This window comes from Microtus pennsylvanicus, chromosome 10 (assembly GCF_037038515.1).
Source record: "Microtus pennsylvanicus isolate mMicPen1 chromosome 10, mMicPen1.hap1, whole genome shotgun sequence".
Lineage (NCBI taxonomy): Eukaryota > Metazoa > Chordata > Mammalia > Rodentia > Cricetidae > Microtus > Microtus pennsylvanicus.
In genome coordinates this window covers 108616677-108626985 of record NC_134588.1, presented here as the reverse complement: position 1 = coordinate 108626985, position 10309 = coordinate 108616677, and the positions used below count along the sequence as shown (strand labels likewise).

At 48.1% G+C, this 10309-nt stretch overlaps 1 long non-coding RNA gene across 1 annotated transcript in view; it reads left to right on the top strand.

Moving 5' to 3' along the window:
- The window catches only part of LOC142858425 (uncharacterized), a 135673-nt gene extending 128376 nt beyond the window's left edge, over window positions 1-7297 (top strand). The window contains exon 4 of the long non-coding RNA XR_012912015.1: window positions 6170-7297. This is a non-coding gene — a long non-coding RNA (uncharacterized LOC142858425). The remainder of the gene's footprint in view (window positions 1-6169) is intronic.
- Window positions 7298-10309: the final 3012 nt, after the last annotated feature.

Sequence of the window (10309 nt, the reverse complement as noted above, 5' to 3'; positions counted from 1 at the left end):
AGTGTGTGAAGGCTCAAACCTGGGGCCATTGCTACTCCCCCCTCATCATGAAGACACGGGCGTGTGTCTGCAGAACGTCAGAGAAGCCAACAGAAGCCTCCGGGGCCACAGTGGGAAAAGAAATGAAGACGATGGGTAGAAATGAAAAGTATTCAAACATAAATTAACACAAACCCAGGGTCATCTTGCATACAGCCCTGGCAATGAGGGAATTCACAATGTAGATGTGGGGGAGGGGAGGGGGCAGTAATCAGAAGTGTGAGAGAGGCATTAAATACCAGGTACAGCTGGGAGATTACAGAACAAAGTACGGAGAGTGTAGAAAAGATAAGGGAGGCAAAGTTAGAAAATGAAAAAGAGATTGGACTGAAGGTTCAGATAAATAATGGGGAAATTTTCAAGAGCGTGAGCCATGGGCCACTGAAGGAGACAGTTGGATGGCTAAGATGAAGGAAAGGTAATTTGTCGAAAAAAAGAGGTAGAGGTGGCTAAAGAAATTCCAGTTTTTCTGTGTGTGCTGCAGCTGTCAGGAGGATGGGGTGGGGGTGGTGACAGTCTCAGAAACTGCCATGCTTTCCTAATGGAAGCCAAGGAGCTTTCCAAGGCTAAAAGTGCGACCTCCCAAGAGACTTGACGATTAGGATAACAAGTGCGACCTCCCAAGAGACTTGGAGATTAAGATGAAAATAGCAAAAACAAAACAGCAGAGAATGTTGTTCAAAGGCAGGACATAGCAAGCAAGTGAACTGTAACAAACTCCGAAAGGAGGATTTGTAACACAGAAAGTCTGGTTGGGGTGGGCTGGGGGGTGTGGTGTGTGGGGTGGAATGGGCTGTGGGAGGTGGGCTGTGGGGGGGCTGTAGGGTGGGGTGGGCTGTGAGGTGGGATGGGCTGTGGTGTGGGGTGGGCTGTGGGGGGTGGGCTATGGAGTGGGCTAGGCTTTGAGGGTGGGCTATGAGGGTCGGTTGTGGGCGGTGGACTGTGGGGTGGGCTGGGGATGGGCTGGTCTTGGGGGTCAGCTGTCAGGTGGGATGGGCTGTTGGGATATGGGCGGACAAACGCCAGGATGCGTGACTAGTGCCATCTCCAGGGGTTACGGCCTTAGGCCTTCTTCTTGGTGTCTTTTCTTTCCTTCCTATTTCTTTTTACAAGACTGCCAACATCCAGGCACCTTACTACTCTAGGAGCTATATAGATGAATGGAAATTCAAATCAATTTGAAGTCATCCTGAAGGTGTAACAAGCAAATCCCCCCCCCAACCCTTGGAAAGGAAGTGGGTAACAGGGATGCTTGTCAGCATTGTCAAGAATAATCCATTTAAGCCGGGCGATGGTGGCGCACGCCTTTAATCCCAGCACTCGGGAGGCAGAGGCAGGCGGATCTCTGTGAGTTCGAGACCAGCCTGGTCTACAGAGCTAGTTCCAGGACAGGCTCCAAAGCCACAGGGAAACCCTGTCTCGAAAAACCAAAAAAAAAAAAAAAAAAAAGAATAATCCATTTAGAGTGTTCTGTTTTGTTTTACTTCCTGCAGTTTTAAAAAGGCTGTGTAGAAGTCAAGTGTCAGTGACACTGGCTAGTTCTGGAAAGTTGTTCTGGGAGCACCTTCTGTCACCTGTGCCAAGTAGGGTGACTTCTGGCAAGGCGGGGAGGAATGTCCGTGGGCGGGGCTGGGAGGAGCTGTGCTGCACATTCTGAAAACCCATCACAAGGGGTGAACTCGGGGCTCAGGAGGGTTGGGGCCCCATCTCTTTCCCACGGAGCAAAAGCTACCACATGGATAGATGCTAAAGACAGCTGGGGAGGCAGAGGGACAAGGGCGGCAACTGAGAATGATGACCGCATCTTGTGTGGCTGAAGAGAGGCAGGTGATTTTATTATCTGATTCAACACAGTGAGAAATTAGGTAAATATCTGGGGACAGGCGATCCAGAGGTGGGACAGATCCTCTGAGGTCACAGGCAGTATACTTGAGGAGGAAGAATGCAGGGTAGGGGCAGATAAAGTTTTGATGTCTTTGTCACCAGGTTATGGTGCAATAAAAGAGATTGAACGTTATTCACGATTGCACATATGGGGTGGAGGCATGAAGAAACCAGGTAGATTAGCTGAGATTAGGATAGGGAACTCAGGAGTGTTTGGCGAAGAAACCTGGGGCAATAGCACTAAGATTTTCCTTCTTCTCATCAACTATTGTGTTTCCAGCCCTATCCATTTGAGAGCATATAGCTGTAGCCCAAGCTGTTCATTTGGCTGATATTCTGTGTGTGTGCGCATACGTGTCTATGTATGTGTGTATGATGTATGTGTGTATGTCTGCGTGTATTTGTGTGTCTATGTATGTGTGTATGTCTCTGTGTGTGTGTGCGCGTGCATTTGCATGCGTGTTTGTGTGTGTGTGGATGCAAGTGCATTCATGGGAGCCAGAGACGGATATCAGACATCTTCCTCTATTGCTCTCTGTCTTACTTTGGGGCAGGGGCTCTCACTGTGTACCACTGAGATTACTAATTGTCAGGACTGGCTGACCAGCCAGCCGCAAGGATCTGCCTGTCTCTGTTTCCCCGGGGCTGGGACTTCAGGTGCCTGTCATTATGCTTGACTTTGTACACAGATGCTGGGATCCAGCATCCAGGTCCTCTTGTTTGTTCTACAAGCACTTTACTGGCCCCTCAGCTGATATTTTTATGGAGAGAAAGGCTGAGTCACAGTGACCTTGGGGAAGGCAGTTTCTATTATCTGAATCTCAGCCCTGCAGTTCAATGGGAGCCAGGCGTCCCTTGCTGTCTGACAATTCTTGCTTCAGAACCCTTCCCAGTGAAGACAGTGGAGGTCCAAGAGAGCAGCTAGCTGTCTCTTCCTAGCCAACTACCAGGCTCCAAGGAATGTTCTCTCAGAAAGCATTGCATGGCCTCAAGATGTACTATATTATCACTGACCAAAAGAAAGTGGTTATGACCTTCAAATTCAAAGAAAAACAAATGATTTTTTTTCTTTTAGGATTTTTCTATTAGGAACTTTTAATTGATCTTTGAGTGTTCCAGTTTCAATCTGTAGTAAAACTCGCTGAACATTTATCACACAAATTATAAATATATGTACATGTACCAGGGCTGTGTATATGCCTATAAATGCATATGGCTCCCAAAGTCAGTCAAAAGGAAACACCTTTGGCTCCCTCAAGTTTTAAAGACGGTGATGATAGGAAAAGAGGAAGTTGTTTATTCTCAGTCGGGCAATCACCTCCTCCATCTTGAGTTCTCACGGATAACACCTCCCTGATTCGGCCTTTATCTTACTTCTTTAAGGTCAGGGTGCCAAGGAATCCAGACAGCAGGAAAATTTCTCGTGGGAAACCTGCTGTTGATCTCCCCAGGGTGTGTGCCTCGGCTTCCAGAGCAAGCCATCTCAGTTGTGGTGACCCTCTCTGAGGTCACAGTTCAATGTTGACTTTGGGCTCCTACATGTGGCTGCGGTGAGCCTCTGGAGCCACCTTGTCTTCAGGAAGGAAATTCACTTAGAAATGAATGGACGTGTATGAGGTGGGGTAACATCCTTCACCCACTTGGAAGAAGAAGGAAGAGGAATGAGAGGGACTGGATTAACTGTAATTATCCCAGCACTCGGGAGGCAGAAACAGGTGGATCTCTGTGAGTTCGAGGCCAGCCTGATCTACAAGAGCTAGTTCCAGGACAGGCTCCAAAGCTACAGAGAAACCCTGTCTCTAGAAACAAAAAAGTCAGCTTCCCTGCCCAGAAGTGGAAGGGATTGGCATGCCTTTGGGTTCCTGTAGTTCCCTCCCAAGGCTTCTGTGCACAACAGGGGAGTGTGTTTCCAGGATGGGCGGAGGAGCCCCAAACTCTCTATTTAGAACAAGGTCTACTTAGAAAAAACAGTAGTATGAGATTGCAGAGATGACTCCCTGGTTAAGGATCCCTGGCTACTCCTCTTGCAGAAGACCAGGGTTTGCTTCCTAGCACCCATATGGCAGCTCACAGCTGTTTGTAACTCCAGTTCCAGAGGAGCCAACACCAGGGTATGAGGCATGCCTGTGGTACACATGATTACATGCAGGCACTCAGACATACAATAAAATCAATAAATATTAAAAGAAAGAAAGAAAAGAAGGCAGAATGCAAGCAAGAAAAGAAGGAAGGAAGGAAAGAAGGGGGAGAAAGGAAGGAAGGGAATACTAATACCAGCTTGCAATGCTAATTTACTTATTGGACACTTACCGAGTGCAGCTGGCTAAACTTGATAGACCCTGAGATAGACCCTGTTCCTGCGTCCCCAGTATTGGAATTACAAGCATGTGCCGCCGTGGTCTTCAAAGTTGCTCCGCAAACACTTTAATAACAGAGCCGTCTTCTCAGCCTCTGGCCCTGATCTTCAGCAAAGACAGCCATGCCTAAAAACGTGAGGTTCGTGAACTTGAGAGCAAGCAGCTTCATTCTCCCAGTGTATGCAGTAGGGCAGGGGATGCTGCAGCAGCTGACTTTATTCCAGGATTGATAAAAACTGTTTCTGTTATGACCTCGGGTTGCAGTTAGTGTTCACACAGACAAGCTCACTTTAAGCCCTGCAGTTAAGACTGCAGAGGCATCTTGCTATCAGAGATCTCCCCAGAGCAACGAAGCTCCATCCACATTTGAACCCGGAGAGCAGAGGTCCCCTGCCTCCCTGGTTGTCTACTTAAGCTTGAAACAGCATCTCTCTGTAAGGAAATGCGTAGTGTGGATGAGGCCGAGGTCTCCGACTATTGGGTATGTTACTCTTACTTCCAGACCCCAGCACTGCAGCTGCCCCCCCTTCTAACTTAGCAAATGGGGGATTGTTCCCAGTCAGGATGATTACCTTGTCCTTCTGAAGCCTTGGGCTCTGCGCTACTTCTGTCACTTGCTTCTAAAACTTCGAAGAGCCACGAGAAGGGGTGACTAGCAAGCCCAACGATCCCTTTGTTCACTTAGTGGTTGGACAATAAATATATGGGCAAGCCCTGGGAACTCCGAAAGAAGAAACTACACAGTTGTCCTCCGGGGGTCTCTCCCTCGTCTCTCTAATCAGAGATACAGAAAGAGGCCCTTCTCTCTCGGAGCCTGCTCACGTGCCACTCCCTGTAGCATATGGAGACTTTGCTCTGAGAGCTTGGGTGGCCAGGTGAACAGCTGTTGCTGGGCACCTTTTTGCAGTAACAGCGGCTGTAACTCAGAGCAGGAGCTGCAGGAGACAGCTTAAGTACTTTGCTGCAGAAGTCCGCTGCTGGCTAGTTTTCTTTACTCTGTCCTCCTTCGACTTACTTCTCCTGCTTTTGTCTACTTGGTGATCGTGAAAACTGGCATTTGTTTACAGAAATCCCCTTGGGAGCGTCAGCTGCTGCAACTGATAAATCATGTACCGGCTAGAACGGAGAGGAAAGCCCTTTATACAGTGTCTTAGATAGGTAAGCGTTGACACGTTAACAGAGACCTTAAACCATGTTTGCTCTTGGTCTCTGAGATGCCAGCATCCCAACCTGTATCCCTAGGATGTGTCAGGATGCTGTGTAAAAACGTGTTCCCAAGGATGGTTACCAGAGCTGTGATCTCTGACTGTTAAGCCGAGACGTGATCTAGATATTCAATAGCTGGGATTGGTCTAACAAACAAAGGCACATGTGTGTGATAAAGTACAAAAAGTTATCAAAAATGCCAAGGTAAATTGTGTAATTATACACACACATACATGTTATGGGTTATGAAGTAGTGTATGTAGTCAAGTCTCATTTAAAAATATGCAGCTTGTGCCAGCAAGGTGGCTCAGCAGGTAAAAGTGCTTGCTGCCTACCTAGATCGATGATCTGAGTTCCTCCCCAGAAACCCACATGATAGAAGGAGAGCACCCCAAAGTATTCTCTAATCTCCCCAGGCATGTCATATTGTATGAATGTGCATACATGCATATATGCATACACACACATACTAAGTGTAATACAAATTATAAATTAAATTTTAAAAATCTCTTTACTTCTATATGAAATCTAGAGATTTATATACCGAGATGAATGACTAAATTATAGGATACCTCCAAATAATCCAAAATGATTACCTGCTATTACCATACTATGAGTATAGTAATACTAAGGAAAAAAAGTACGTATTTTGTTTAAAAATATTTTTTTTCTGTATTTTCAAGATCACACAGGGAAAGAATCCTTGCTGTAATCGTCAGTCCTTGGACTCTAAGAGTTGTGGCCCTCTGACCTAGAAGCCACTGGGGACTTCCTGGACTCAGCTTCCGTTTTCCTAGTTCCCATCTCTGACCCGCCATCTACTCCTTCTGTAAATCTCATGGGGATGGCTCATGTCCCCTCCCCTGCCACAGCACAGCCCGATGAACACCTTCAGTTGTCGGTTGCAAGATGCTCACAGCCAGCCCTAGATGGTGGGCAAACACACACTTCGCTGTAGGAGGAAGCCTGAAGAAAGAGAGTTATCACAGGCCTACAGAGGAAGCCAATCGGTGTGTAAACTTGCAGGATGCTTTCGGAGGTGACATTAGGCTTGACGGGCATTGGAAGACTCGTCCAGAAGGCACGTGGAGGAGCAGCAGTGACTAAATGACCAGGAGTGCCTAGTTGTGACATATATGACCAGAGACACAGCACTTGGTGCTCCCACTGGAATCTGCTTCTGTCTCCTGAGGCCTTTGCAGTGTGGCTGGGACCATGTCATCAAAAGCGTAAGAGTCTCTGTTCAGGGAACAGGTGATTGAACGCCACCCCAGTGCAGCCTAAGAGGAGGGGAACCACGCAGCTGGTCTTGGCAGGTGAAGCTGGAACTCAATGACAAGGACCCAACGTGAAATGCTTGGCCTTGTAGAAGTAGGAAGACCAAGGGAGTGGCCCACTGAAGGGCTCAGACGTGTATCCTTCTTTCTCCCCTCTCTGCTTTGTGTGTGTGTCCATATTGAGTGACTTTCCCTCTTATTTGAACTAACTCTCTCTCTCTCTCTCTCTCTCTCTCTCTCTCTCTCTCTCTCTCTCTCTCTCTCTCCATCTTGTGAGTCTCTTTCTCTGTCTTATGGTCTTATGTGAACTTCTGTGTCTCTCTGTGTTGTGTGACTCTGTGGTGAGTCTCTCTATGTATGTATGCCTTTGTTTCTCTCCACGTGTGATGCATTGAGTGAGAAATGTCCTCCATAGTCTCAGGCAGTTGATTTCTTAGCCCCCAGTAGGTGCTGCTGCCGGGGAATCGTGTCCCGGGGATGGACTACGCAGATCGTTTCTACTTCACTCTCTCGGCTTCGTGCTTGCAGATGGGAGCCCTCAGCGTCTAAGCAACGGCCGTTCTTCCACCTGCTGCCTTTGCCCATCATCATGGACTCTAACCGCTAGAACCATGAGCCCAAATAAACTCATTCTTCTGTAAGTTGTCCTGGTCATGGTGTTTTCTCACAGCCATAGAGAAGCAATAGATACACCACATTGTATGAATCTGCGAGTATCTTCAACATGTGTTAATATCTCTCCACCTTTTGAGAATATTTCTTCTTCTATATTGTGTGAATCTGCCACTGTCTGTGGATCTGTGTGCATGGATGCACATGCATGTCTCTCCCTTGATCTCATGTGAATCAACCCCCAACCCCAAAGACATGCCAGCACATCTAATCCCTTACCAGGCAGTGACTAAAGCCGGACTCCTCTTGGGGACAGGTTTTCCTGCTGATGGCACCAGGCTCTGCTGAGCCTCCACCTTCACACGCAGCTCCACTGTGAGAAGCCACACACATGAGAGATGGCTGGCTGAGATTCAAGGCACAGTGGGCAGCGTCTGAGGGCCAGAGCAGAGGTGGGAGATCCTAAGGGGTGCAAGCTGTGGGCCCTGGCCTCATTAACAACTGTGATGCTGGGCGGGGACCCCCAGGCCACACCAGGGACATCTGAGGGAAAGGTCGGGGCGCCATGCTCAGCGGCTGGACCTTCATACAGAAGGCCATCGCCGTCGCATTCTGGCCTCTCTGCCTGTGCTATAGAGCTGACAAAAGGGGCCTCGCTGCTGAGATTCAGGCTGAATGTTTAATGTAATTAATGCATATTTCATAGTGTAGTAACTGCCAGTGCTTTGCTCTGCCGACCTCCCTGACTGAGTTATTTACACAGCCATTTTGAGCTCAGTCCCAGAGCAAGCTGACGAATGAACAGACATCCAGGCAGCACTGTCTGGTCTTCCCCGTGCAGATCAGGGCCTGCAACTTCACAAAGTCCCCGCGCAGCCTTTCAAAGCTGCGCTACGTGGTCAGGTGAATACATCTCCCCTGGGAACCACCAGCCAAAAGTCTGGCACTTTTGTCTCCCCCTCCTCCCTGCTCCCCAGCCTCAATAAAGTCTTTTTTTAAAAAGTTGATTTTATGCTAATACTGTCATGGCCCAAAATGGATCTTAGTGATATTTCATTTCAAAAATCCCTAAAATTGAAGTGAGGAGTTGTCCCCCAGTCAGCGGCTCCATTTAGTCATGTATTGATTAGCTCTGACAGCCGTGTGCAGGCAGCTCTGCCCACAGGACGGCCTGACATAAATCAGGGCTCCTCGGCTCACCTGCTCATCATGGTGACGACTTTGGCAGCTTTTCAGGTTCTTGTGAAACAGATCTCTGCGCTGGGCCAGCCAGCCTGGGAGTGGGAAGGCGGGATTGGGCCCAGGGGATGGATGGCGGCTGTTCACATCTCCTTGGGCTTCTCATGGAACAGGCACCAATCCAGCCCTTTGAGGCTCAATTGTAACCTCCCATTCACCACCAGGAAGCTTCACGCTTTCTTTGTGAAAGCTGGGCTCCCCAAAGAGTTGTAGATCATGAGATTCCTTTGGGTAAACACAATGCCATCTTTTCCAGACTCTGGGGCTAGGTGGAGACATTCTTGCTGCTCTTTCTTTAACGTGAACTTTCTCTGCCTTTGTCTTCTAATCTCAGGTCTCCTTTTCAATCATTTGATGAAATGAAAACGAACCAATTCAGGGGAAACCTTGTAAAGAGCAAAGGATATACTTTATAGTGTGAGTATATCACTGCCTCTGCCATCTGCGTGGATTCATACACAGCTCGCTTTCCTCAAGGGAGACAGGTTTACAATTATCTTAAGTTATTGTTATTTATTTAGATCGAATTATTGAGATCAAATCCAGGGGCTCATGAGTACTAGACAAGTGCAGTGCCACTGACCTGCGTGTCCAGCCCTAAAGTCTAGCAGCCATATTGAAGCTTGGACAAAAATGTTATTTTAACTTCCTGTGTTATTTAATAATGAGCATATAGCATTAAGTGCATAAAATACAATCTGATGAGAAACAGACTCTCAATGGCACGGTCTTACATACTGAGCTCTTGTCTCTGCCAGTGTCCAAGTTTTAAGTCCTGCTGTGGGGAAAGGCAGAAAACTCAGGTCTCGGCTCCATAAAGTGGGTTCACATCTGTTATTTGAACTTGGGAGAAAGTATTTAGCCCTCCTGGCCAGTGGGACATGGACACCATACCACGGACTGCATCACTGGGACATCCAGTTACTTGCCTTCGGTAAGCCTCACTCCCCTACCTGTGAACTCCCCTACAACACCTTTGCGAGGACTATGGAAGGAAGCACACCCGAGCCACTTCCCAGGGGCTGATGTGGATCACTGGAGCACACCTGAGCCACTTCCCAGGGGCTGGCAGGACCACGTGAGTACACCAGAGCCACTTCCCAGGGGCTGGCGTGGACCACATTCAATCACTACCCACTTAAACACGGTATAGTGGAGTTTGCTGGGTTATATTCATCCTGGACTCTCAGAGAGGACTGAAGGACACAAGACGGCTTTATCCCCATTTTTCAAAAAGCACTCAAGCCCAGAGGATTGTGCCAGACCATACAGTGAGTAAAGCAGGTGTAAGGGCCATCGAGTTCCTAGAGTGGAAGTCCACAGCATCTCTGCCTTGCTGTTTGACCCTGCAGCACACATTAAGAAGGGAAAGCTCCCCTGGGGTCCCCTTATATCCAGTTATTTATCCTGAAGAGACCAGAATAGGGAAGAGCAGAACAAAGCCCCCTCCCCCCACTGCCCAATTCCATCAAGCCTCGGAAGCCCACCCTCCAACTCAAAAAGCTCCTAGTGGTGGGGATGGGGTGGGGCTTGCTTTCTTGCTCATGCTTATGGTCACCTTTTAAGGGTTCTTTATGGGTGAGAGGACAGGCTCAGGGCCATAGGGTGACTGGATAAAGGAGAACAGTCAGTTGGCTCATTGTGCCTAAAACTGAACTCATGCATGGAGATTTGAGCTCAGATTGAAGGCTTCCT